Source organism: Dermacentor albipictus, chromosome 4, assembly GCF_038994185.2.
Source record: "Dermacentor albipictus isolate Rhodes 1998 colony chromosome 4, USDA_Dalb.pri_finalv2, whole genome shotgun sequence".
In the NCBI taxonomy this organism is placed as follows: domain Eukaryota; kingdom Metazoa; phylum Arthropoda; class Arachnida; order Ixodida; family Ixodidae; genus Dermacentor; species Dermacentor albipictus.
In genome coordinates, this window is record NC_091824.1 from 168,767,928 (window position 1) to 168,795,908 (window position 27,981).

Below are 27,981 nucleotides of genomic sequence, written 5' to 3' on the forward strand. Positions count from 1 at the left end.
CAGGGCGATGTTTGCTGGTGTGCATAATGACAATTTACAATAAATTTGGCTCCATAGCGACAAACTACACGTGCACTCGGTTGGTCAAACTCGAGCGCGGCGAGCACATTCGGCTGGATCTTTCAAAGCGCCGTGCTCCAGTTCATTGCACTCGGAGGCGCTCTCACCTTCGACTTGTGAGCGCGACAAAAATCTGGTAGAGTTCTGGTCACGTGGCACCTACAGCTTTCGTTGTTGACGTGACGTCAGCCGTGGCGGTAAGTTACCGCGCCTGTGCATCTTGTTTGTTTACAACAGAAGTGTTGACGTGTTTCCTCTTCCGGCTTCCGATTGCTCTGGTGAGCGGCAGCACGTTCGGCTTGCTCAGGCTTTCTCTAGCTCCGACGAAGAGCGGGTACCCCATCGTTGCAATCCGAGTCAGAGCGCGGCAGGGACCAGCCGAGTGTACCACATGGTTCCGATCGTCTGCAACTAACGGAAGGGTGCACATTTATTGACTTGTATTTGCGAATGGGCAACAGAGCTGCCATTGCCTCACGGATGCAGGTATCGCTTTCGTGTTATGACCAATCCCTGTGAAAGCGGGATCAACCAATTTCCTTTTCTTCACTTATGGGTGTACCGACGTATTAGATTTAAAATGCGTTTCGTGCACCTATCTGCTCACAATGCCATTACTGTTTCAGTGAGTCACGTACAGTGCTCGGCGATTCAAACGCGATAGTCGAACCGCACGGCGCTCGTCGCTTTTTCGCCGCCGTCGGTGAGCACTGGGAGGCCGAATGCAGCCGCAGCGCATCGCAAAGGCCCTCGCTTTCACCATATACCATAATGCGTCAGTTCAGTTCCCAGTAGCGACTATTGCGATCGCCCGGAACCAACCCATACAAACACACATTTCGGTGGAAGTGTTCAGAGTGCACATTAGGCACGTTGCCCATGCCCGTTCTCACCGTCTGGCAATACTACCGTCAGAAAGGCCGCAGGCATCATTTCGTACTATGATTTCGAATTATTACACCTGCCTTCCATCAGGCTTCACCCCCGCAACTAAGCCATCGATTCCTCCATAGTGTTTGGCTCGACTTGCAGTGCACCTCACCATACCAGGAATCAGGAAAAAATCTGAGCTGTCATCACCTGCTCTTAAACAACTAACTCTGTTCCTTTTGCACGAGAGATATGCCGACCACGTACATATTTATAGTGATGGATCGGCAACTCTCCAGTGTTCTTCTGGAGCTGTGGTTTTCGCAGCGAAATCCACCGCCATCAGTTTCAAGACATGTCGCCCAACGACACCGATGGCTGCGGAACTTGCAGACCTTCGCGCTGCACTTCGTCTCGTCAGCCAAGAACAACCTCGAAGATGGTTAATATTTAGCGACTCGAAGGCAGCACTGCAGTCTTTGCTATCAGCCCGGCGGCGTGTACCACACGGACAACTGGTATACGAGATTAGAGAACTAATCCATACCTTGACTGAGAGAGGACACCACGTGAGATTTCAGTGGCTTCCAAGTCACTGCCGCGTAATAGGAAACGAACACGCCGATAACGCTGCTCGGTCGGCTCTTCAAGGCGACGAACAGGAGCCGATACCATTATCATGGACAGATGCCGCAAGAAAACTTTGAATGCTCAGCCTTGATATCACGTTCTCCTTGGGGAATGCAGGAAGTTTTCAAAACAACCGGTTGCACAACCTAGACTCTTCTGTACGCCTTTGCATTCCAGCTGGACTCTGCCGTCGCGAAGCTATATATATACCCTGTTTTGTCGAGTATGGCTAGGAGTGGCGTTCACCAAGTCTTTTGCTTTCCGAATCGGATGGGCCGACGAAGCCTCGTGGGATAACTGTGGTAACGAGGAGACTCTTCAGCACCTTCTCTGTGACTGTCCTCGCTATAATTTACAGAGACGATCGCTCGCAAACGCGATGGCGCGCTTTGACCGAAGACCTCTAACAGGGGAACTTATATTAAAATGCCGCCATCACAAGTCATCGCAGCAGAAGGCGACGAGGGCGCTGTTGCAGTTTTTAAGGGCTACAGAATTGGACAAGCGGCTGTAGCATGAACAGATGTTCATAGTGCTGCAAGGGCTGCTGTGCTGTGCGGTGACAGTGTGCGGCGACAGTGACCAACTGTGATTGTATGTCTGTGCTCCTTTCTTTCTTTATCTCTACTTTGTTATCACTTTACCTCCGCTTCCCCTTTTTCCCCAGCGTAGGGTAGCAAACCGGATCTTCCCCTCTGGTTAACCTCCCTACGTTTCCCCTCCCCCCACCCCTCCTTTCTCTCTCTCTCTCTCTTTGGGCGTGTTGAATTCGAATGTTTCCACTGTAAGCTTTGCCGTCGTGTTTCAGGCTCGTATACTAGTGACACCATGGTTCGTCCCCGATCACAATTGCAGACAAGAAGTCGTCACCGTCATTGTGATACCGGATGAGATGACTCAAGGTAGCGCCGAACTTCTCCATCTTCTGGCGGTGGTTCAAATTCTTGAGCATTCGTTGCGCACACAAGAGCCGATAACGGAGATGTTCATGTATTATGGCGTGAACCGAACCGCGACTGATGTTCACACGCTGTGCAAGTTCATCCAGCTTAACTTCAGTTCTTCTCTCATCAGTTCATCCATCTTTGCAATTTTGTTATTGGTGATTGCACGATGGCTTCGGCCCGGTCTTGGGTCTTCTTTGCAACTTTCACGTCTTTCTTTGAACCGTTTGCTGCAACACTTCACAGTGGCGAATTAAATGCAATGTTCAACGTACACGGCAGTCATACGGCGACTAATTTATTTTTAAGAGACACCTTCAGCTGTCAAAGACCTCACGACACCGCGCTGTTCAACTTCTGGAGTGTCCATTATGTCACGCAACCATGTTCAACCCAGTGTATCAGGGCATTAAAGAACCTTTATCGTCACATCTGCGTGTCACTTTTCTAAGTGATAGATGCCCCTGGGATACGCGTGTGCCTCGCACATAAAGATCCGAACCATTATTGCGTGGGGTGGGTTAGCTCTTTTTCATTTGACTCGTCCTCGTACATTAGAAATGAGAAGATACAATGGAATATACAAATGTGAAGATACAGCTTGATAAAGGGCAAAAGAGTTTCACGGGAGACAGAGTTCACGTATACAAAAAACCTCGCAACAAGATATATAAATATACGTATAAGTCTCCAATTAATCTATGTATCTAAGAAATAGTCACTATAAGATGCGTCAAACAAGGCACATAAACATGTTGCGAAATCAGAGATACAAAGATTACAGCACCCTCTCCCTCTGCTCCCCTTGATGCATCGCGAGCCACAGGAGGCGGTGCGCGTCCTCCTCACTTTTCTCCCTTGCGCTCACAAAACTAAGCCACCATCGTCAGCTCACCCATACCACCCCCCCCCCCCCCCCTCCCCAAGCTTTAGCTCACGCATACAGCTTGCGGCGCTCGGTCACGATGTTATCGCTCTTGAACTCTATACGAAACATTAGGGCGATGGCGACGGTAGGAATGCGCCTGGAGTGTCTATATAATTGCTATCGCAATAATATAATAACAGTATACGGCAACTGAAGCGTCCCGTGGCCCATCACTTTCCGCAAAAGAACTAGCAAAATTGAACTTTCACCATGCGATAATTCACTGCGCCCCAGTAATGTATTTCTTTTCCTTTGGTAGGGCGGGGGCACCGAAATGAAAAAAAAAGAAGAAACGCAAAGGAAAGTATGTTGGGGGGGCTGCAATCGAATGCCTACTTTGTGCACCTAGTGTTGCTGCCGAAGGAATATCGAAGAAAATGTGAGACGCTTGGTCCACCGTGAACCATACGCATACTGCTCGGTGTCCTACACCGGCGAGGCAAGACTTTCCGGAGAGGTGGCGCTCAAGCGAATGCGGTGCAATCCGTTGAGTCCCCGCACTGATGGCGGCGAGCGACCATTTTTTCTTTTTCTCGTCTGCAAGCCAGAAAGACGAGACTTTCATTTGAGGGATCGCCAGCCGTTTGTGCGCAAGCGGGAGTAAGAGCGGGCGCGAGAGAGAAAATCTGGGGGCTTTTGCTCCTTGAATATATGACTCTGCCTAGGCACTACGGAGGAGGTTTCTTAGCGCGTTTTGCATTCGTTTGTCCCCAGACATGCCGGCATTGCGGAGTGCGGTCGAGTTTGTTTACGCTTCGCCATTGGCTGCCGGCGAGGTGAGGCAATGGGCACGGACGCCGCATTTGGTGATCACTGTGTCTGAAGGGGCAAGGTTCTGACTGGTGTTGTACAAGTCGCGAGTCGCTTTTTTCGTCGCGACGATAGATTGGATTTTTTACCAGCACTGCTCCAGGAGGTCACATGTAACCGAGAAATGGAGGCCTCAGGAGAGCACCTGAGATTATAATAAAGCAGGCGGCGCAGGATCTCCGGGGCACCCAAGGGTTATCGGGGGGATCAAAGCTGGAAGCAGGGCGGTCCTTGGGTTGGGGCGGCGAAGGCCGAAGCGTGCCAGGGTGTCTTCGCATAAAATAATTGGCTGTCTGTGGACAGCCACTCTTATACATCCCTGGAACGCGCAGGCCTCGGTGATCTCCAACCCACGGACCAGTTCAGGTTCTAGCTTTGATGTCCCTGTTGCCGCTAGGGTGTCCTGGAGGCGCCGCCAGTAACGCGACATAATGACACGACGTTACAATTAGTAAAAAAAACACGATTGCATAAGTATGATTAGGTCCAGCCGCCAACTTCTGACGCTAAGTTCAGCACTACGGCGCTCCGCGACATTTTTCAATATATGCGGCCCGGGCTCTACTACGGTCACTACTGCTCCAACAGAAACATCTGTGATGTTATTTACAAGGTACATCGCCGTAAGGCGCGAGAAAGCCATGAGCCGCCGCGACTGACTGACGGCACTCAATTGACGAGCGCCGCAGGTACGAGACAGTCTGTCCGACGCAGCGGTCGCCAAATCGGGCGTCAGTGCCCGCTGCTTCTCCTATTTTACCGCGCCTAACCCCACTACGCAATGCCTCCACGCCTAGGGACAAACGTCCACAACACGCGCTAGGAAACCTCCTCGGTAGTGCCTAGGCAGGGTCATATATTCAAGGAGCAAACGCCCCCAAATTTTCTCTCTCGCGCCCACTTTTACTCACGCCTGCGCACTAGCGGCTGGCGATCCCTCAAATGAACGTATCCTGCCAGAAAGAGTCCAAAACTTTGCCAGGTGAAAATCTACTCGGCCAGAGCAAACCGAACGCGCACCGAATTTCAGCGCGCGGTGGTCGGGGCAACACGAGAAAAACGTATGCGCTCTGGCTGGCTCTGGCAGCCAGCGGGTAGGGTAGCGACAACAAAAAAATTGAAGAGGTCCAGTGTGTACTCGCGAATAAAAGTCAAATTAGAAAAAAAAAATAAGAACGTTGTTACCTTGGCTGGCTTTAGTGACTTGACATGGATGCCTTGGCTTAGGGGAAAAAGAAAGTTGATATTTTTTATGTGACATGACGGCATAAATGAACCACCACAGTGCTTCGTCTCATCAGACCTCGCTGCGTGCTTAGTCAACTTGTCTGATAGTGTGTTGATTTGGTTTGTCTCGTTGTATGTTCCGAGAAAAGTCAATGCACCTTTGGCGTCGAATGTTTATAACAGCATTAAACCCACGAAGTTCAGCAACTGAACATCTAAAGCACAACTTTGGAAATGTCAATGTACGTTTCACATCAAAAGTTTATGAGACTTGTACCTATAAAGTTTCGGGATTGACATCCATGCGCTCCGTAGATTTCGCCGCCTCCGCGAGTTGCCGCGGCGATCCCGTTTGCCATCAAAACGCCATTGAAACTTTTTGCTCGGATGGGGCTGCTTGCGTTATGTGACTCCCGGTTCATGGGCGTTGCCGCGAAATCCAGCCTGAGTTCGCAATGTTCACCGTGAAATGTCTTTTCGAGCGAGAAAAAAGGCATTCTAGACAAAATCCAGAATTATTTCTGGCGCCGGGGCTTGCGTTGGTCGGCGGTGCATGGACAGCACGAAAATAATTCGGGAGGGGGGGCTGAGGCCTCATAAGCCCCCCCCCCCTCCCTGCCTACGCCCTTGGCATACTGCACCGCAAGTTGTTCCGGATGTGTCGCAGGTGTTTTGCCGTGCGGAATGTAATCAAAGCGCCGAACGATGAAAAAATTTCGATTTCGTGGATCCAGTGGAAGATGAAAAACCTAGCAGCATAATTTGACTTCAGGACCGAAGCGGCTGCAAGTCGGAGCAGCGCGATGTTTAATTAAGTGTATTCAAGGCACCTCGCTGCATGCAGCTATGGCGTACGAATGTTGACAGAAGTTTTGTTCCACGTATTGTCATTATATCGGCGTGGAGAAAGTGGTGCCAACTGTGGCATTAAAAGAAAACCTTAGGAAAAAGTGTTTAGGAGGACGCGGTAATTCGCTTTGTTGTCGCTATGTTTGTACGCTAATAACGTATTTGATATATTCGAATGATTTGGTGTGTTCGGCGTCATGTCGGTCACGTCATTTTCCTTCTTTTCAGTTGACTCCTAATTGCGTCCAGTCGTTTCCAACTTATTTGTCCACCCTGCTGTTTAGACTGAAATAACGAATCTGTAAAGCACTCAAGAGTGCCATCAGACTCATTCCAGCTATACGCTTTACAGACTTGTTGTTTATCTGGGTCCATTTTATACTTCCGCGTAATAAACTCAGGTGATCATCTTTACTTGCGTCTCTTGAATGGGCATGTTGTACGAATGATAAGAACATAATTTACTTCGAATAAAACTTCAGACAGGCAGCAATGCCCCTCTTATATGGCACACGGACGCCTGAAGCCCTAAGCATGAAGATCAGACGAATAAATTCGCGGCCCGACATTTCCGTGCGTGCCGGCTGAACGATCGCAGCGCCAGAGTTGCGTCTAGTAACTGTGGGAAACTCGAAGGTCTTTAGTTCCTGTACAATGACACTGGTGGAAGTGCTCATGGGATACATGCGGTATCGCCGTACGCGTGCCATAGCGCGGCAGCGGCGTGATTCTCGTGGGCCGGCGTCGTGCCTATTTTGGGAACGCTCCGCTTCTCTGACGTCACGGTGGCGGCTTCGAGAAACGCTGCTCGCGTGCCGGCAAGGATGGTGAACGCGTCCGTTTCTGTAAATGCGCGTTCACTCACGCCCACGCATACAGCACCAGGCGAAAGAGGCGACAACGCGCCCCGACGCGAGTTATCTGGCCGCCGAACACGTGCCTCATGTTTACTGACGACAGCGCCGGGGACGTTTAGGGGGCTCGTGTAGTCACAGTCACGTGGTGTTCGGGGCGTCGTCGGCGTCGTCAGTGCCTCGAAGTACAGAACAGGGCCCACGCCTGCTGCATCCGCTGGGTTGGGCTCACGTGACGCCCGCCTACTCCGTGTTTCCACGTTTCCATATCGAGTGTACGATTTGTACGTAGTCGAAGTTAGGCATGACAGGGGCTCGCCGCGCTCTCGCTCAGAGGCCTCCCACGCGGCGTGTTGCGCCGGCTGTCCCCATGCGTGCGTGGATCGCACGCGTGTGTAGGCGCGCTTTGACGGCTTCGCTCGCTCCGGCGCGGTTCGCAGCGGGTTATGAAGAAGCAGCCAGACGTGCAATTCTCAATGGGCAGCTCAGAAACGACTCTTATGCAACGAGCACCAGCTTGGCACGGAGGCTCTGATGTGGCTCCTAGGGTATTCTGTATATCTAGATTGTACATTATTCTGTGTATGCAGGCGGTTTAGTTCGTCAGCGGAGATGACTGGAATCTTCTGAGTGTAATTCCTGGCACTAACAACTTCTTTTATGCACTAACGACAGCAATTAGGAGCTCCAAAACTTGGCTTTCTGAATCCGCCCATTCATGTATCTTTTCCGTTGGCTGTCTTCGACGGGGTCATCGTGTTATCGTCAGCAGGTCACCTCCTCAGCCTCTCAGTCCTCATCATGTGGCGAAGATGACGCTGTGCGCAAAGAAAAACAAAGATTTGCCTACAGCACCACTGATGACTAAAAAAAAAAAATGTCATCACTGCTTGCAAGAAGGGCCGGAAATACACAGCATATAATATCATTCTAACCACTCATAAGCTTTACGTCTATCAATTTTTGTATTAATAGTGCCCGAAATTATGATTCGCTTCCAAAAAGCTATTTAAACTTCACGCGTACGCATTCTTTAAACGTATGGGCTGACCGTGGACCCAACAGCTTATTTAGTAGAATTTATGCGTGTGATCCAACTGCAAAGAGTGAATTATTGAAGATTATATCTTGCTGTGAAACACTTGTCGCTCGTAAATTAATATCCCATGGTGGAAAGACTTGCGAGAAATACCCAGGAAGCGTTTGCTGAAAAATACTCGGAAATTGCTGTGGAAAAGTTTACAAAGGGGCAACTTATAAACTTTCGCAAGATGCACTAAAAGGAGTTCTGACAAGTTTGCGACCCTGAAATCCACTTTTTAGTCACCGCGCCATAAAGATCAGACTTGATTCATCAGCTGCCCTTGAATTTATTTACTAAGAGCGCAGTTAATCCCACGATTGCGTTCAAAACCCTTAACTTCGCGTAAGCTCTTGAAATCCCATGGAAAGGCTTTCAAATGTGTGTTACAACAATTGGGATGACAACAACAATAATGATGATGATGGTGGCGGCGGCATGACGACGACACTTCGTTGAGTGACATCCACAACAGCCAAAGGAGCCACGTTTGCAGAAGTAACGACGGGCATGACTGCTGCTCCCAAAGCCATGGTGCGAACGTGTGCTGCACTGGATGTTTCTTTTAATGTTCGATTCCACGGTCGTGTCACGCATTTGTTTTGTTACAGAGGTCCAATGCGTGCTCAGACAGGAAATACCTACCGATATTTACTACAATGTTCCTGGAATGAGGGAAGGAATGCTTCGCATTAAGAGAGACAAGAAATGAGGAACAAACCCAAGGTTAGAAAGAAGTGGAAAGGAAAAGGGAGAAATGAGCTTGGCGAATTAAGAAAAAGAAGTACGAGGCAAGGAATTAGAAGAAAGAGATTAAGTACAGAAGGCGGGTATGGAAACGTATGCGCCAGCGCGGTTTAGGCCACGTGTGGTTCTTTCGAGCCGAGCTTGGCGGTTCGATCGTACCACTGGCGGAGGCAGCCGGAAGCCATGCAGCGGGGGAGGTACACCGCAGGCGCGTATTAAAATAGTTGAGGATTAATTATACGGGCACCGACGTGCCCCTGTCCACAACGTGCGTCCCTCTATTAGTGCGGACGTGGGAAAAAGAGCGAGGCAGGCTCCCTTCGAAGCGGTGCTGCTCCTCTTTGCGTGCCGCCTTACATGCTCGCTGTACTTCCGCGGTGCCGTGTACGAGGCACACCCGCCGTTAGCGCGGTTGCGCAAGAGCGGTGATCGCGGCGCATTTGCACACGGCGCCTGTTGGTGGCGCTGCTCAGGGATAATGGGGATGGCCTTTGCGTGACGCATTGCTTTTTATCCCTAACACACAGTGTGACATCGGTTCTTCGATAGGCTCCATCTCGCATGCGTAACAATATATCGCCACTTAACGAGGGCTTTACTTTCTTTTACGGGCCATGGATACCCCAATATGTCTAAAAGTGTGATCTGCAGTACTTGTGTTCTTAACAATGTAATGAACACTTCGCAACGCCGTGGGTTTTCCCAGAGTCCCATTATATCTGGATTGTCCTTGAATTGATCAATACTAGCAAGCAATACTTGGTTGCTCTTATTTTGCTCCCTGGGCTGTGCCATAGTAGCACGCCCGCACGCATACGCGTTTGGAAGTTAAAAAATTAAAAGAGCAGCATCAAAAGTCTACTCGCAAAGACACAAATCATACTCAGTGTCTTTACCTAAGCTCCGATGTTTCGAGGGAAAGCAGGAAATCGTTACAATTGAAAGAAGCAGGCGGTTCATTGTGCTGTCGGCACGACGCCACTTTCTAGTAATGCTTGTCTGGCATTGCCGCTACGCTCTGTGCTCTTGTTGGCTCGGGCCCAGTTGGAAGAAATGCTCAAATCTAGTGCCATGAATAACATGCAGCGTCGCAGAAGCTACAATTCACTTCAACTAACAAGCAGCGAAGTTCACAAGGCTATTCATGCGTTAGGACGATTCGCCAGCCAATTCCAGTGACTCACGGCACAGCAGCGAAAGCGTCAGCCAACCATAGATTGTTCTTGCCTTAGAACGGGTGTGGGAATTCGAGCCTTGATTATAGTTTATGCCAGCGTCGGCTGTCGCACCACTGCACAGTTTTATGAGACCAGAATGAACGTTCGCGCGTTCACTGACTCCCTGTAGCCTCGACTGTAGCCGGAAGGGATGTCACGGCTGTCGGAAGCGGCTCGAGCGAACATGAGTAGGACTGTTCGCCCGTTCGGGCCTTCATTGTCGCTCATCTGGCACTGACATCAGTTTAAGTGCAGGCATGGGGATGCGGAGAAGGGGTCTGGTGCCACGTCTCCACTTATTACGCGCTGACTTAAGTGCCGCGTACTCACTGACACGTGAAGCGACCCTTCTGCGCAAGTGTCAGTGCACATGCATGGGACATATATTGCTGTGATTCGCGTCTTTAAGGATGGCAATGAATATATAAAGGATATATTTTACTCTTGTCATTTGTTGCTTCTTTATTCTAACTCTTTCCATTCTTTACATTTTTGAGGATTGTCCTTGACGTAGACAGTGCAAAGTAGCGAGTGTCAAGGTTAGCATGAGCCAATGAATATATATATATATATCGAAATGACAGTGATGTTAACCAAAGTCTCGACGGGTTGGCTACCTTACACAATGGGGAGAGGGAAAGGGGAATAAAGACAAGAAAAAGGGAAGAAGGTCTGCAAGTATCTGAGTAGGAAGAATTGCACTTCAGATATTCCCGCGGATATTCCCGATGAGACACGAGCCTTTTGTGTATGCTAAGTTTGGTCGTGGCGTTTACCAAGTCCTGGTAGTTCCGAATAGAGTTGGCTGACACCGCAGGTTGGCCGCCATAATGGTGACAAGGAAACAATATGTCACATTCTGTGCCAGTACCCGCAGTAGAGTGTAGAGAGAGAATCACTTTCCGTCGTGTTCAACCTATTGGACTACAGGCCTCTGTCGGAAGAGAGAATACCACAGAATCGACGGGACTCACCATCACTGAAAACCTTGACGAGTAGCGCAAAAAAACATGGGCCAAGAAAGATACAAGCACACAGGACGGGCATCTTTCTTGGCCCATGTTTCTTGCGCTACTCGTCAAGGCTTTCACCTATGAAGCGACTGGCCCAAACAAAAGTTTATTACTCATCATCACCTCAGAATCCCATGGAGGCATTACTACGCTTTGAGCGATCCACTGGTTTGTGCCTATAGTTGAAGCTTTCTACTTGTTTTGTTTAATACCTGTTTCTTCGTACCACCCTAAAAAAATTACTTCTGGTGTTTTACCTGGTAGAAACCATCGTGAGGCACGCCATAGTTGGGGGCTCCGTATTAATTTTGGCCACCTGGAGTTCTTTAACGTGCGTCCAATGCGCGGTGCACGACCGTTTTTACATTGCGCCCCGATCGCAATGCGGCCACCGCCGCCGGGATTTGATCCCGCGACCTCGAGCTCAGCGGCGCAACGCCGAAGTCGCTGGACTACCATGGTGGATTTCGTACTCTTTTTCCAACCCGTATTTCGCCACGCCAGCACAGGATAGCAAACTGGAAACTCTAATCTACCTGCCTGTCCTCTTTTTCTACCTCCTTCTCTTTAGCGTTATTGTAGTAGTAGTTGCTTTGTACAGCTGCTATTATTCACTATTGGGGTTCTCTATTGATAAAAATACTGAAAAAAATAAAGGACTATGGACGTGTTTTGGTGTTGACTGTGTTTTTCTGGCTTGCGCTTGTAGTTTACATAAAGGCCTACGTGTGTTGCCTTGCTTATATCAGCGACAGAAATGGCAGACAAGCACATTGTAAATATATAGGTGGTTCTTGTGGTAGTGATGTAGCAATCAGAGCGTGGGGTATGGATACGCCATGAAAATGCAGCTGACGTCAGCTTGATTGGCTAAGTTCGATTTGTTTCCGACGCCATTGAGGGCACATGGTTGTTTCTCTTGAATTTATAGGCTCCGTGTAATACCAAACGCCGCGATACTTAGGAAGGTCAGCTTATTTTGACGAGCCAGTTAGAACTTCAGTCCGATTGGGCGTTCTTTAGAGAATCAGTTATTTCTCTCTCTCTCTCTCTGTGTGTGTGTGTGGGGGGGGGGGGTCTCTTTCGTGACCAAATGCTTCTATAAATCTGACGACGCCCTGGGGATCAGTTGCCAACCAATTCGTCTTTCGCTGCCGACACACAAAAAGAAAAAGAAAAAAGAAAAAAGCACTGCTTCCTGCGTGCGCTCACGTGAGCGAAAAAAAAAAATAACGCTCTGCAGCGGAGAGCGAAGCCGTTGGTAGAAGAACCGTGTAACGTAATTTGCATCCGCGCCCTGGTTTTCCTTGCCACAGCCTTGGTTGCCGGCATCGGCCGAAGCGTGCAAGTTAATGGCGGCGATCCCCCTCCCTGGTCCGTGCGGGGTAGTACGCCGCCCGTTCTCCCCGATCCTTTGCGAGTGCCACACTCCGCCCAAGAGCGCACGTCTCCCCTTCCCCCTCTCTCGTCGGTTGACCACGACGTTGATTTTCAGTAGACTTTCCCGAGGCTTTCCGGCCCATCGCTGTCGGACCGCCGCGAGCGCGCTTTCCACGCTTCATTAAAGCTCCTGCACAGTCGACTTGCTGCGGAATCGGTGTGGAATCGCCGCGTAAATTGCATCAGCGCAACAAGCCGCCCTCCCTGTCGCCGGGCATGCGGAGCGCGGCTACCATGGGCTTTCGCAATCACGAGCAGTTGATGTTGAGGCCGGGGCTGCACAGATTGAGCAGGCTGTGTTCGTTCGAAGCTTCTAGCTCGTCTGGACAGTGCCCATTAGGCGGCGATAGCTGTCTGCGCTCTTCCTGTCAGTGTCTTCATTACGGAATACGTTTCCTGTCGAATTGTGTAGCTGCTTCATTACAAGAAAAGAAAAAAAAGAAAGAGGGAATTAATTGGTTAGAATGGTTAGAATTTCTATAATAATAATAATAATAATAATAATAATAATAATAATAATAATAATAATAATAATAATAATAATAATAATAATAATAATAATAATAATAATAATAATAATCGCAGTTCCCATACAAAGAGGTTGCGGCATTGGGAAAAAGTGACGTGAGAAGGCAAGGAAACGCTACCACTCTGGACAAGACAGCGGTTGCGGGCAAACGCGATAATGTTTTAGTTCAAGGTAAGGATGGTGAGGTTTTTCTGCTATTTCTGAAAAATAAACACCATGCAAATGTGTCAAGTGGACAACTTACGCAGGGCGTGCAGAAGCAGAGCCGCATTAAAGCACACCGTATAGCATCTAGGCGACACTACGGAAACGGTCACACGCGAAACAACACGTTTGTCCCCACCGCAGTAGCTGTGCAGCTATGGTATTGCTCGAGGTCGTGAGTTTGAGCCCGACCGCGGCAGCCACATTTAGATGGGGGTGAAATAACAAAGAAAACGCTCCTGCACTTAGATTTAGGGACACGCTAAAAAACACCGTGGCGTCAAAATTAATCTGGAGTCCGCCACTACGGCGCGCCTCATAATCAGATGGCGGTTTTGGCACGTACAGCCCCGTAATACAATTAAAGTTTAATATTTCTGCCACGGGGCGATGTGCCATGTCAGTCAATGAATATGCTGAACCCTTTCAAAGGTTATGAAGTATGGCGCACAACAACGCCTCAAGCAAACGCCTCCCGCTGTGTGCTCTGTGTACTACGCAGACAAAAAGCAGTGATGCACGCAAGGTAACGTTAAACATCAACTCACCACTCTCGCGTTGGACAAACCGTTGAAGAAATTAAACATTCGCCGTCAACGTCACCGCTAATTATCGTCAATCAATGTAAACGGCCCAGAAAGCTTCGCTTACATCGATTCCCACTGTACATAAGATCTGCCCATTATATATTTTTTCGCTTCAAGAGCCTCACAAAAGTCGCAACGTTTGTGCACAGACGTTATTGCGTCGTGATGCGCTAATCACTCCACGCTCGACAACTCCACAAGCGGAAAGTTGGTGGTGAGCATGCGGTGCGATTAAAAAGAATTCCTGCGCACTAGCGGATTCTGTCCGTGTAATCATGGTCAGAATGCGCGTTGCCCCCTCAAAGCAAACGCGTATACCGCTTACGGTGTCGATACTGCCTTATATGGTCAACCACTCGCTGTCGTTGATATCAGTCACCCTCACCGCGTGCCATCTTATTCTTACGAACTTTGGGCCAGGAGGTGGAGTATTTCACGTCGCATATTTGTAGGTGTTACAATTTAATTGAATTCGAAAAGAGATAACCTGGTCAAAAACCTCGATGCCTCGACTCCTTCGGAGACATTTCCGGTGACCTTCGAAGGCGTCGATTCTTCATCGCAAACTTGACTGTGCGCGCTTCGCTGCCATGCGTGCTCGGCGGTTGAAGAACGACAGGCCGACCGCTCCTGCCTGTCGTCGGCGAACTTGACATTTGCCCGGCCTTTCTTTTTCGAGGGGCCTGCATCACTCGAGCTGAGAAGAGCCAGGTACAACTGCCTGCGGAGCCGGGAGGAGGCAGGTACGGCCGAGGCGGAGGGAGCTCGGTGGCTACGGAAGCACGGGCGGCGAAGCGGGAGAAAGCCTCTGGGGAAGGTCGCGTAAGCGGGAGCGCGAAGAGCGTGTGGGCAGCCGAAACAAGACTGTTTCTTCTCGAGTGGTGCAGAGGTGGAAGGAGTGCAGAGAGAGAGGAACGGGATGGGCCCAGCCGCGGGCTCCCAAAAATACGCGGCCGCCTTTCCCGCCGCTTGAAACCCGTGTTGTTGCGCGTCGCAGAAAAGGTCCCGAGCGCGCGCTCGAAGCTGTATTTTTATCCGCACCAGCGGCTAACTTTAGCCGTGCTAATCCAAATCACTGGATTTCCTCCTTTCGTTTTGCTTTCTTTGACGTGCGTGTCTCTCGTCATCTGTTATGGCCGTGTCGTAATTATCAGTTCTGCGGTTTTTGTTCTTTGTCTGGTATCCCTTGGTTGCAATACAAACTACTGTCACCTGAAGATAATCGCTAGCATCGCTGAAAACAATTCGAGGTTGCAATAACCAGCGTTTGATGTAGGAATAAAATTGTGTTGTAAGACGTGAGCATTAGTAACGAGCCGAGCCGTGTTAGATTTTCTAGCGGAGCTATATATGGCTAGAATAACATAGAATTGTTGTGTCCGCACACAAACGATCGTCATCAATGGCTCATCACCCGTAAGCAAGCAAAAATGCGATGGCTCGTAGCCTCCTAAGGCAGAGGCTACAAGTACTCAGCAAAGTGAAGCAAACAGTGCTTAAATTCTTTCTAATCACGCAAACAGCTTGCAAAACAGCATGTCGAGAACTTTCGGGATGAATTGCTCATACCCCCGTAACAATGGCTCATAGCCTCGTAAGGTTCATGGCTATTATTCACTTTGCGTGGGTAAGTTGCAATGACACTATCGTTGTGGTCGTTGTCGGTGATTTCAAGGCGGATGTGTAGAGAACGAAGAGGGATTGGTTTTCGCGTTTCGTGTTGGATATATTTCGCTTGCGATGCCAACCGACTACCCAGCAGCATGCGTGCATCGATTTGACATTCCCAAGGAATGTGTCTGCAGTTTCGAGTATGCTGAGTGTATATCATAGTGACCACAAAGCCATTGTGACCGTCGTTATTAAGTGACAGTGAGTGATGCAATAAATTCTTTAGCACAAGTTTTCTTAGTACGACGTTTGCAGATCCGCTTGTCATCCACCTCGCAGGGCGGAATGACCTCGGTTTTCTTAAGTGGTTTAAGGCATATCTAAATATATAGGCATAGTTCTTGCGTTAGACGACTTCATAGCACGCTTTAAGCTTGTGGCACATTAAAACAACATTTTCCACATCACGAAAGAGGCACCATTAGCCATGACGAAAGAAGAGGAATCTTCACAGGAATCTTCAGACGCCACAGTATAACGGCAACTTTCCGAGAAGAAAAGGCCACCTACACAGATGATTTGGTCACAGCGAAAGTCAGAATAAAAGAGCCGATGTCTTCTGTCGTCGCACTTTTGTTAGGGCTCTGATTTTATCGCTATTGACTTAAAATGAAGTTGGAACAGGATCTACGCAATAATAATAATAATAATAATAATAATAATAATAATAATAATAATAATAATAATAATAATAATAATAATAATAATAATAATAATAATAAACAAGTGCCGCATTTTATCTCTCACATTTCCTGCTTTTCGAGCAGACAGTTGGGACAAGAGGATGTTGACAAAGATTCGTTCATGAATGAAGTTGCATTGTTGCGGCACGGGTACTTTAAAGTGGCAAAGGCGTGGTAGCTACTATTTCGGTCGTCTTTTCGGCGTTATTGCATGAACGCGTCCATTTTATGTCGTGAGATGACAGCGTCGAAATGACGGCTATCTGTTGTTCTTCTAACATCCTGCCGGATGCGGCCGTCACACGAATCAGCGTTTTCAGTCCGCGATTATCGCGTGTTCAACGCAGAATGTTATAGTTACGCCTGCCAACGCATTGCCAAGAGCCCGAAAGAACAATGTGTCTCTGCCAACTGAAGCACTAGATAAATTTTGATGTGAAAAGTGGAAAAGCAGTGCGAAATGCGGCGCCAAGCTTTCGCGTGTGTAATTAGCGTAGTTTTAATTATGGTGCACGATCTATTAAACGAATTATCTTGACAACGCGCTTATTCAGTAGGCAGTGGTCAGAAGAGCAAGAGACGGCAGTAAACTTAGGTTGAGGAAGCCTGCTTACTAACGATCGGCCTATGCTTTGTTCACTACTGGCGACACCTATAGAGCAAACAAACTTGGCAGCAAATAGCAGCAAACAAACTTTCGCCCATCAAAAAAAATATATGTATTGCTCGTAGAGCTTTGCCTTCTGCCTGTATTGCTTAAGGTGAAGTATCCTTTACAAAACTGATTGATTTGATCGATATGTTATTGCGATAGCAACTCCTGCCGTCGGCGTCGCCGTTGCCGTGAGGTTCCGTATAAAGTCCAAGGGCGATAAGATTGTCGCCGCGCCCCGTATGCTGTATGTGCGAGTGAAAGCGTTCGAGGGTGAGCCTGCGATCGCGGCTCAATCTGGTGCGTGCGAAAGACAGCGGAGAGCAAACGCGCCGTTTTCTGTCGCGCGAGAGGCCGTAGAGAAATGGGAGGGAGGGGGGGGGGTGCAGCGTTGTGCTTCAGCAGTGACTGCGCATTTCGCGGCCGAACGCAGGGGAAACTAATGATCGCGGCTCATTCTCGCGCGCCATGTTGGAGGAACGCGGGGAGGCAACGCGGGAGGGAGGGGGGGGCGGCTTCGACTCCACCAAGTGTGTGCATTGCACGGCCGCGTGCGGTCGTGCGCGCCGGTTTTTGAAGGCATCTGCAGGTGGTTCATACCTTTGTGCGTGCTGTGTTCTCGCCGCACTTGCGTTGAAGCGACAGACTGCACGAAGGTCACTTCGCTCGCTACTCCTGCCGCGCTTGCTCACACCAGCGTATTTAGAGCCAGTGTCCGCGCTCATAGAGTCTGATGTGTTCATGTTTGCTTGTGCGCGCTGACACAACGCTTGTTAATTTAGTCAGTAAGCGAATATTTCCAAGTTCATATGGCCTATAATACTGCTATCCTTATTTCGTGTAGCTGTCTACTAATTTGCTATCTCAATCGATGCTTCACCTTTTGGGTGAAACTGCGACTTTCTTTAACTCAGCCTTTACTTACAGTCCCTTCAGTGTGTTGCTATGAATGGCGCATAGCCACTGAGCGGGGATGCTGGTGCGCCTGAGCCCAACGATAATCCCGAGAGCGGAAAGCAGAACGATGGCCTGGCTGCGCAAACGATGGCCGTCGTTTCGCAGCCGTCATTCTGCCACCGACACAAAGTCGCCGTGTCGCTGTCCTACTTTATCAATCCATCGTCGCAATCGGTCGTCGTGCCACTGGCATAGTTCCTCTTTCGCCATGCCATCGCTTGAATACAGTCGTCGCCGTGCCGCCGTCCTTATCCCTTATGTATTTGTTGACACACAGTCATCGTGGCCATTGTCGCAATTATTCCTTCGGCATTCGATCGTTGGCACACAGTCGACATCGTGCCGCTGTTTTTATTCCTGCATTATTCCATCGTCGACATCTGGTCGTCAAGCCATTCTTGGTATACACTCGCCGTCGTGCCACTGTTTCGATTTCGCTTTCATCCTTCAGTTGTCGTGTCGATGTTCTCATTCCTGCATCATACCATTGTTGGCATGCAGTCGCGCCACTGTCCTCATTCCTCCTCGTTGATGCTACGTGGCGCTCCTTAAATTACTTTTATATATTCCACTTATTTGGTTAATTAACTAAGACGAATTATGCAACATCGTTAATATTCACTTTAGGGCCAAGAGCGTTTCGTTGCCTTATTAGAAGGGATTCAGAAACCACCGATCCATTTTTTGTGGCAGCTTACATGCTGTGTGGTGATATTTTGGCGCTTCTATTGTGATTTGCGGTAGCTTACAGCCTGCCTGCGACATCACTTTTCAAAGTGCTTTCTTCTTCTGTTGTCCATTATTCAATCATATTACTTTGCGCACAGAATTGGCCGGGGAAATGTTCTTCGCGTATGCAATAAAATACTTTCGTTCTAAATTGATAAGCAGGTAGCGTTAAAAAGATTGCTTTGTGGTTGACACTTATTTGACATTCCTAATTAGTTGCCTAACAAAACTTGTTCTTTATTTTTGACCCAACACTCTGCAGGCGTTACAATATGTGCGGTGCAAATACCGAAGTATATTCAAGTGCTTCGCCATATCTGGTCTTAGTACTTTAAAACTCTCTGCCATGTATGAACCATTGTTTTTGCACCCGGCGTCGCCTCTAATGTACCGCTCTGCGTAATGCGCATGTGCCTCCTCGACAATGGCCGCATGGCGAAACGTTGCCACCACCGCTGCCGTCGTCTCATGAAAACCGTTGTGGTACTCCCTCATAGAGCTTTATAGAACTTTGTAACTCTTTATGAAACTCGACATCAGTGAATTTGAGAGAATATAAACATAGGTTCCACAGCGGAGTTCATTGCCATTTTTTTCTTGCAATTACATAACGAAGAGGACGTTTTTGTGCGCGGTGCATGCCATTAGCAAATAGATACACTCGTCCTGGCGCTCTTCTTAAAGGGAAGAACCTAGGCTGTTCTCTGCTTATTCGCGGACGACAAATCAGATGACGAAGCAGACGACGGAGTGAACGACCGAGGAGCTTCTTAAAAAGCAAATGTTTTAATATCAGGTCGCGCATACCCAGGCGAAGCTAAATCACAGGGAGTGGTGAAAACTGTGAATATTTTCTTAATGTAGTCACAAATACGAACAAATGACGTAATCTTCGCAGTTGGAATTTTCTAGCCGGAGTTTATCTTGGCCCACCTTTCTCATTGTAACGAACGAAGCGGGGACAGACTTAATTTGCAAACCTTGGAATGAGACCGAGAAATTAAGTAAATATGATTTTTAATTGGAAGCACTGCACGCTAGCTGTTTTCCGGTGGCGGGAGCAGCAGGGAGTTTCATGCAAGACTGTTAAGAACGTTTCATATGATAAGAAATCTGGTATAGATTTGTTTCCTTTAATATTTTTTTTTCGTTTTTTTGTGTGTGTTGCGCTGTGTGTCTCCATGTGGTAACCGAGATGTTACTGAAAGCGGTGTTAGCACGATACTGTGGGTACAACTGTGATCGCAGCCGACTGCATGTCTGCTACGAACGTTGCTATGGCGCAACATGTTTCTGCCTGACACATCGTGACAGCTAGTATGACTCTCATTTTCTTCTTTTTCTTTGCCTTTCTGCTGCTAGTTTCCTGTTTACAATTTTTCATCTTAAAAAATAATCTATTATGCCAGTGGTCTGCCATACTCGTGCGTCTGCGTTGTTATACTGTACTCCTTAAACCTAGTTAAGAGGTTTAGTTACCGCTGTAAAACCGATGATTATACTTGTGCTATATAGGAACAAGAAAAATAGGGAATATGCACAGGGAAGGACAGGTTTGTCAACAATAGCAGTTTCCAGTTTCCTACGCTGTTAATGGATGAAGGGAATAAAATGTTTGACAGATGGTAGTAGACCAAAATAACAATTTTAAATAGATGTTGGAATAATACAAAAATATTTATGATTTAAAATAACAAATAAAAAGAGCACGCGTGCATAGTCCGAAGGACCGTGCAACAGCTGTAGTGACCTACAATGCTACTCAAACGCCCTCGAATTGCGCAACACGTGTTGTCCGTTCAATTGCCGGTCGGTACAGTGCCCGGAGTTCTTTTTTCCATCCTGACCTGTCAATTTCGATTGCTGAGCGTTGTTTTTGGCATACTGCAGAAGGTGCTGTTGGGAAAAAAATTCTCTATTGTTTTATGGGAACCACAGAAAGGGGTCACCAATGCTCTTGGCTAAGGGAAAAGTGGTTGTGGTCTGAACGTCACGCCAAACGACGGACGACATACGAGTGTCGACTCGACTCTATGTAGGTCAGGACGGAGCTCCAGCTTCGAGGATGGGTGCTGATGAACTGAGCCGTCTTGCACCGTGATAGCGCAAGTGTACGTTGTGCATGGCAACATAGCGACCCTGTTATTTGCCATAGCCAATAAAGGAGACATGCAAGTAAAGCGATAACATGCCTGGCCACTAACAACATCACTGTATCCTTCCTGACAAGTGACAACGCAGTTAGCAGTGAGAAAATGTTTACGTGCTAATAATGGCCATTCATGTGCTGTGCGAACACTTCGAAGCACACAACAACTCACGAACAGGTCTACAGGACGAAAATAATAAAAATAAAATATAAACGCGCCGAGTCTGTTTGCCTATTAATCTAGAAATGTGTCATTAAAGGCGCTTGCGCTTTCGTATACGCAATTAGGGACATTCATGGGCCATCTATAGCCACAGCAGACATTGCTTAGAAAGGCTCGTTGCGAGATTTCAGCTAATTGGCTGGTTTTACGTCGTGTCTTCTGTCAGCTATTCATTTAACAATATACGTCGATGTCGGCAGTTAAATGGTTCATGAATGTGTCGTTGCAGTCTTGTCGTACGTCTTTATTCAGCAATTATCCGAGCATTGAACGTGGACCTCACAATTCGATATGCTTTTGAGATAAATAGTATGTACAAGACGGGGTATTCATTCGGAGGATTTTCTGAGGCTTATTGCAGACGCAGCGTACATACTGGCTCGGTTTCAGTCGAACTTTTATACGACCGTCTTTTTTGTATGGTATACGATACACTTCTCCAACCTATCGTAGGTTTCGAAGTAATACTTGCGCCAACGAATCCGAAGAATTCCACAAGTTTCGTTGTTGCGATGCTTTGTGCGTCGCAAAGTGGTGGAAAGTAGCCAGTAGCCTGTTGTATTAAATTAAAATTATGGGAGCTTACGTGCCATACCCACGATATGATTATGAGGCACGCTGTGGCGGGGGACTCCGGATAAATTTTGACCACCTGGGGGTCTTTGACGAGAACCCAATGCACGGTTCACGGGCACTTTTGCATTTCAACCCCAACGAAATGCCGCCGCCGCGGCCACGATTCCATCCCTCGACCTCGGGCTTAGTAGCGCAACACCACGGCCGCTACGCCACCACAGCGGGTAGTCTGCTTTATTCATTCAGATGCATGTCTGAGAAGGTGTTTTCGGCGTGCGCCTACTCTGAATTTCCTTCTATGCAGCCCCGAAGCTTGTGAGAGCAAGAACACAACTCGTGTTCACGTCATTGATGTAGGTTGGCCACATGTCGAAGTCCTACTTTCACAGGCCGGTTGCGTGCAACTGACGTAACCGCGTGTTTCCGACGAGGTGCGACCATAAAGTCAGCGCGGCAAGCGTAAAATATGACTTCTTTGGTAACAATGTTTTCGCGACAGCGTCTGTCGGAAATTTAAACACCGAAGTTAATACTCAGATTTCTTATCTAAATGTCTGCATATCTTAATGAATCACGCTATGCGTGCACTGACGTTGATAAACTGAAGCACGCCCGTGCTGTACAGACACGTTTTCTCGTAAAAAATGATGAGATGCTCGTACGGCGTCGCCTGTCTCATTTAGTCGTCAGTTTCGCGCTGGTTATCGCCAGCGAACGCATTTTCTTCTGACCTGCACTGTCTTAAGGAACTGCCTTTATACAGACTGAAGCTGTTATGCCGGCTAAGACAACGATAAGGGATTTTTACATAATTCGTAAGCATTATCGACAAGGATAAATTTGTTGGAGTTTAAACTCCCGAAAAATAGCCGTTGGTGCATTAGAGCTTGAAAATATTATTTTCTTATCTCTTCGGTACAGGCGTTTCAATTGAGCTTACGATGAAGAGGGCATAGCGCATTTATCCCTTCTGTTAGTCAGGAACATTTTCTGAGTGCGTAGGTGTGCATTTTGCGCCATCCATACTGCATATGACGTCAATATTACGTCGCCGCTTTAAGTTTCGCCCGAGAAGCGCACTTCCTATCTGTCCGTGAACTTTGCATGCCGAAGGAAGCAGCGGCGATGCGGCTTGTGGAAGTTTTCGCCATCCTTGCCCCCCTTTTACGCTCCTGCGACGAGAGAGCTTCCGGAGCGGCCGAAACACGATCGCGTCTCTTGCTCCTCGCGAGCGCTCGTTCAAGGACGGAACGAAAATTGGGGCGAACGAACAAACAAACGAACAGCGACACCACCGCCTGTCCTGTACACAACCCTCTCCTTCTCCCACGCTATATATATATATATATATATATATATATATATATATATATATATATATATATATATATATATATATATATATATATATATATATATATATATATATATATATTTGCGTGTGTGTGTGTGTGTGTGCAGCGACAACGGGACAACTGATCATTGTTGTGTTGTTTGCACTTTGCCTCTATACTCGCGTACCCTCCACAGTCTGCTTGGTTGGTTGTTTTCTCTTTTGAAACTATGTGCTCCGAACGTCCTCCAGTGCGTTTTCTCCGTCTGTCTGCGGACACAGACGCAGTTGCGTCCGCCGGTAAAGAATCAAAAGGGGGTGTCTTGTCGGAGCAGGACATTTCAGACGTTCTTGGTTCTTTTTTCATTTCGCTTTTATGGCCAGAATACGCTGGAACATGATTAGGGGCTTGCTGGAGACATCTTCTGTGAAAGGAATCGTTTCTTTTCAGCGGAGCTGACCTTCGAGTGCAGAAAACAGATAGAAATAAAGAAAGTCACCATCTTGGAGAGACTTTGTGACTTCTGCAAAGTAAGTCGCGAGACTGACAAACGGCATTCTTTTGCCGTACGTCTGTAGTTATGAGAATTGTTTGTATCTTTGAACAGAGATTATAGCGTAGTCGTTGGTGGAAGCAGCAGATGTGAATGAGGCGCGCAAGCGTAGTGAAGATGACGATATGGCTCGACTATCGACTTGAAAAATAACGGAGACTCGTTGCCTCAAGCGGGGGGGTTACGGTGAAACATTAAATAAGTTCCACTTGCTGAAAGCTTCCTGCTGAAGATGTACCCTTGACTCACAGATTAGGCTTCACGATGAGCGTTGTGGTTTACAGACAAGAATGCTTCAATTTGTCAGCTAATTACAAGGGAAGGACTGAGGGAAAAGTTTACGCCGGTCACCTCCAGGCGAGGTGAGTCCTTGGACACCATTAGATGCTGTATAAGAATGTACTGTGGTAGAAGAAGAAGACACCGTGCTTGTTTTTTGTAGATTTCAGAGCTCTACCTGCTCAAGATGGTTCGCCTCATTGTAAGATCATAGAGTTACGGCCGGAATATACCATATACGCGCACATGCATTGATAGCAATGAGTCATAGAGCGAAGTAGATATCGACGGTCCATAAGTGCTGCTATCGGAAAGTGTGGAAAATGAGCATCTGAAGTAGGAATTATGGTGACGCTGCAAGCATATTCGCGGACGCTGAAGGGCAAACAAGAACGGAAACTCTGGCGCTGTAAACAGAGTGCCGCGTTTCTGTAATAATAAAAAAAAAGAACCGAAGGTCTGCCTTGCCTAATTCTCCGAGTGTGAGTAAGCCAAACATACGTATTTCTTTCATTTTATTTTTATTTGAATCGTTGCTGTGACGCTCGTGCACAAAACGAAGTAATACATAAGCGTGGGACCGCACTGTTAAGGAAAGGCGCAGACAAACCAGAGTAAAATAGAAAATGCAGCATTGAGGCTCAACGCAGTGGAATCAACGGCCAAGGCCGAACTCAGGAGTTGCACAATAAAAATATATCCAGGACTTAATACTACGCAAGATCAAGAAAAAGGCTATGCGTTGCTGTTTAGGATCGATGTTCCAAAAAGGAGGAACACCCTGAAAGCTTCATGACGTATGGCGAACAGCCGTCAAGAGACTCTGCAGAATAGCCACCGCTGGCAGAGGCTGGGGCCTTCTTTTTTTTATTTTTGTCAACGCAGCGTGATGAAGCTGACGCGCTGAGCGGCTAGGGGCGTTCGCTCGAGAACCACGATGACGACCAGCGGTTCAGACCCGATGCACTTTTCTTCCTTCTGTTAAAGCTGCGGTTCATTTTTCCTTCCTGACTGAAGTTGCTGCCACGGGTGGTCTGAAATGAAAGACCCTGCTATATTTAGCTCTAGTCGACGAGCCACTTCGGCCTCTGCTATTGTTTAGAGTTGACCCCGAAAACAATCACGTTGTTTACGACGACGCTTCAATGGCTGCATGTCTGTTGAAAATGTTCACGTTATAACGAACTGCGGATCACTTGATGCTACTACGGATGCCCAGTGAAGTCTATTCGTTCTTAGAGGTCTTCTTTACGCACTTCGATGCTGCCGTTACGGAGGAAAGTAATCTTCTCAAGCAGTGTGCCCTCGAAGATATCTTGGATAGTGCGAATTAAATCAATATAACGATCAAGTTAAAGAGAGCACAGAACGCTCGACTATACTGTGTTTTCTCTGTGTTCACTGTTAGCAGCAGTGAAACAGCTGAGGCCTCCCGCGCAACAACTGTATTGGCACGTCACCTAGTTTTGCTTTTATTCACGGCTGCTTCATACCAGTTCAATGATCGCTGTGGACATGCGCACATTATAGATAGAACTGGTGACTGCGCAGTGGTGGTTGTTATGTAACACTGAACTACTAATTTAGAAATCTGGGGTGAGACGACAAGTTTTCTATTACTCGATGCTGGCAGAAGAAACAAGAATGGGACAATGAAACACACGCGCCCTTCATGGCGCTGTTTCTCTTGGGTTTTCATGCATAAGAACGTGAAACGCGACATTATACTTGTGTAGGATTTTTTAATGGTTCATTTCTACATTCATTCTTTAAACATCGAGAATAGTGTTTCATCGCCGTTTCAACATCCGCGGCCCCCGCGACCGCAAGGACCGTCGGCTCGACTTTCTGCTGCGCTCGTTGCATGGGGGTCGGGCAAGGCGTCGTCCTGTATACAGCGCCTTGCACAGCCAGTACAGCTTCCGGAATTTCCAATAATGCGGCCGTCGACCACCAGCGTGGCGCCCGGCATTCACTGTTCTTGAGGTTCCATCGTGCGCCACGGCAGCAAAATGTGTTTTCAAGAATCTCTAAAACTTTCTTTCTTTATGACGATACTTCGCATGTGCTTAACAATTTATTTTCTTTTTTATTATCTTAGTTCTCTGGCGATACATAGTAAAAGAGCGCGCCTCGATATCACCCATGTTCACACGTGTTCTCACACCGGTTTTCTTGACAACGTAGATAACACTGGCAAGGGTGTCTGTCCTTCTGAAGGGAACAGCGTAGCTGACGCACGTGCTCGGACTGCAGAGATTTGGGCCCTTGCGCAAACTGTCAACAATCTCACAGCTTCTCGCCGTTAAAAGGCGCTGACATGCTGTATGGTCATGCGCTGATCCTGGGGGTGTCCAGATTCCCTGACCACCCCTGACACCTCTCCGCCTCCCCTCCCGCCCCCTTAAAATTTGCACGTGCAGCGAAGCATACCCCAGGTAACAGACTCGTGAAGTTCTCTTTCCCAGCTGTTACTGTTCTTTTGCTCTGGAGAGAAAATAAAGGTTTAATTATTAACATAGGGAACCCGGCAGCATGCAAAATTCTCATCATCAACATCATTATCATCAGTTACCATCTTCAACTCAGACCCCTTTCTTTAAAAAATAAACCTGGATCCGTGTTTTTGTGTGTGATTGATGCTCGCGCGTTATTATTAAAAAACTTGGAGGCTGTACATATACAAGACTCAAATATAATAGTCTAGCAAATGAGTCAGTACAGGTGCAGTATTACTATAACATCAGATGCGACGAAGAAGGGAATCCTGCATGTGTTTATGAGAAATGGGCGAGGTTGGCGAAGCTCTTGCAGTATAGAGCTTTTGTGTGTTTCTTCGAAGATTGTGTCACGACGGCACTTTGACATTTCAAACTTTGTCCTGCCCTTGGCATGGGTGGCGCGCTTAGTGGAAGGGAGGTTTGAGGCGCGAAGAGGTAGCCCGAAAGAGTTATGTGCAAATTGCGCGTGGGATGGGTTGATGGCCGTCATATTCAGCCGGTGGCGCTGCCTGCTTTTCTTGCTCGACGTCAAAGACTCAGCCGTGCGAGACGCAGCGGTCGCAAAGGCGCACTCTCCCCAGGGACGCTTCTGCGCTCGGCACTGCGGTGCGATTCGCTTCCACTGAGCGGAAGTGCTGAGATCGTGGGCGCTTGTCAATACTTGTCCGCGCGGTATCAGCAGCGTGTTGTTTGTGACCCCAGAAAACTTCCGCTTCCGTGGTCCTGGCAGCTAAATTTGACGCGAAAGACAAAGCATTTTGTACCTTGGCACATTGTGGGCGGTCGGTGTGTTCGTGCGTTGGTGAAATGTTCAGATACGCGATACGCGCCACTCACTTCCCGAATATGTGTGCCGCTTTATTTAGCAGTAAACTTGTGAAACAACATTTTAACTGCGTGCCGAAGTGAGTGCCAGACGTTTGGTCCTACGTAGTTGTAGGCTTTCGTAATTTCCTGTTTTGTTTGTTTCTTTCTAAATTACGCTAGCTGCTGCTGAGACGAAACCAGAAATTCCATTGTTTCATATTTTTTTTCTGGGGGGAGGGGGCTCTGTATGTAAATATTTAGTTCTAGTAACGTTGGGAGCCGCACCCTACCTTCTACCGGTGTGCGTGCCCGCGGAGGTGAATCGCTGCACGTGCGCGACGGTTGCTGTGGCAACGCGCGCCGTCGGTGCAGTTCCGGCCGGTTGTGATGCAGAGCGTCTTAATTTTCGTCGAGCTCGGCGCCTCCGACGCTACGCAGCTAGCTTTGGTCAGCGTAGTTAGGTGAGCTTAAAACGCTGGGGTACAACTTGGCATTTACCGTTACACTGGCATTTCTCGTTTTATCTCTCGTTTTGCGGTGCTTTCTTCTCACGTTTCTTTGTCAACCTCCAAGTTTCTGCATGCCCCATATTTCAGCACTGACAGAATGCAATGATTATACACTTTTCGAAGATAGCGGTAAGCTGTTGACCATGACGTGGCGATTACTGCCGCATGCGCTCGAAACCATTTTTATTCTTCTGTAAATGTCCTTGTGATGATGCGGGCCAGCTGTGACTTAGTGGCTTATAAATAAGTGAGCAATATCAAACGGTTTCGCGATAAAACTGATTTTGTCCTCTGCCTGTGAATGTAGCTTGAAATTGAGGACTGCAGTACAAACTTTGCATAGCGAACTTTCCAGTGTACTCGTCAAT

At 47.9% G+C, this 27,981-nt stretch overlaps 1 protein-coding gene across 5 annotated transcripts in view; it reads left to right on the forward strand.

Annotated features, from left to right (window-relative positions):
• Positions 1-27,981, forward strand: part of Dgk (diacyl glycerol kinase 1) — a 555,078-nt gene that overhangs the window by 168,543 nt on the left and 358,554 nt on the right. The gene's annotated exons all lie outside the window — the stretch shown is intronic.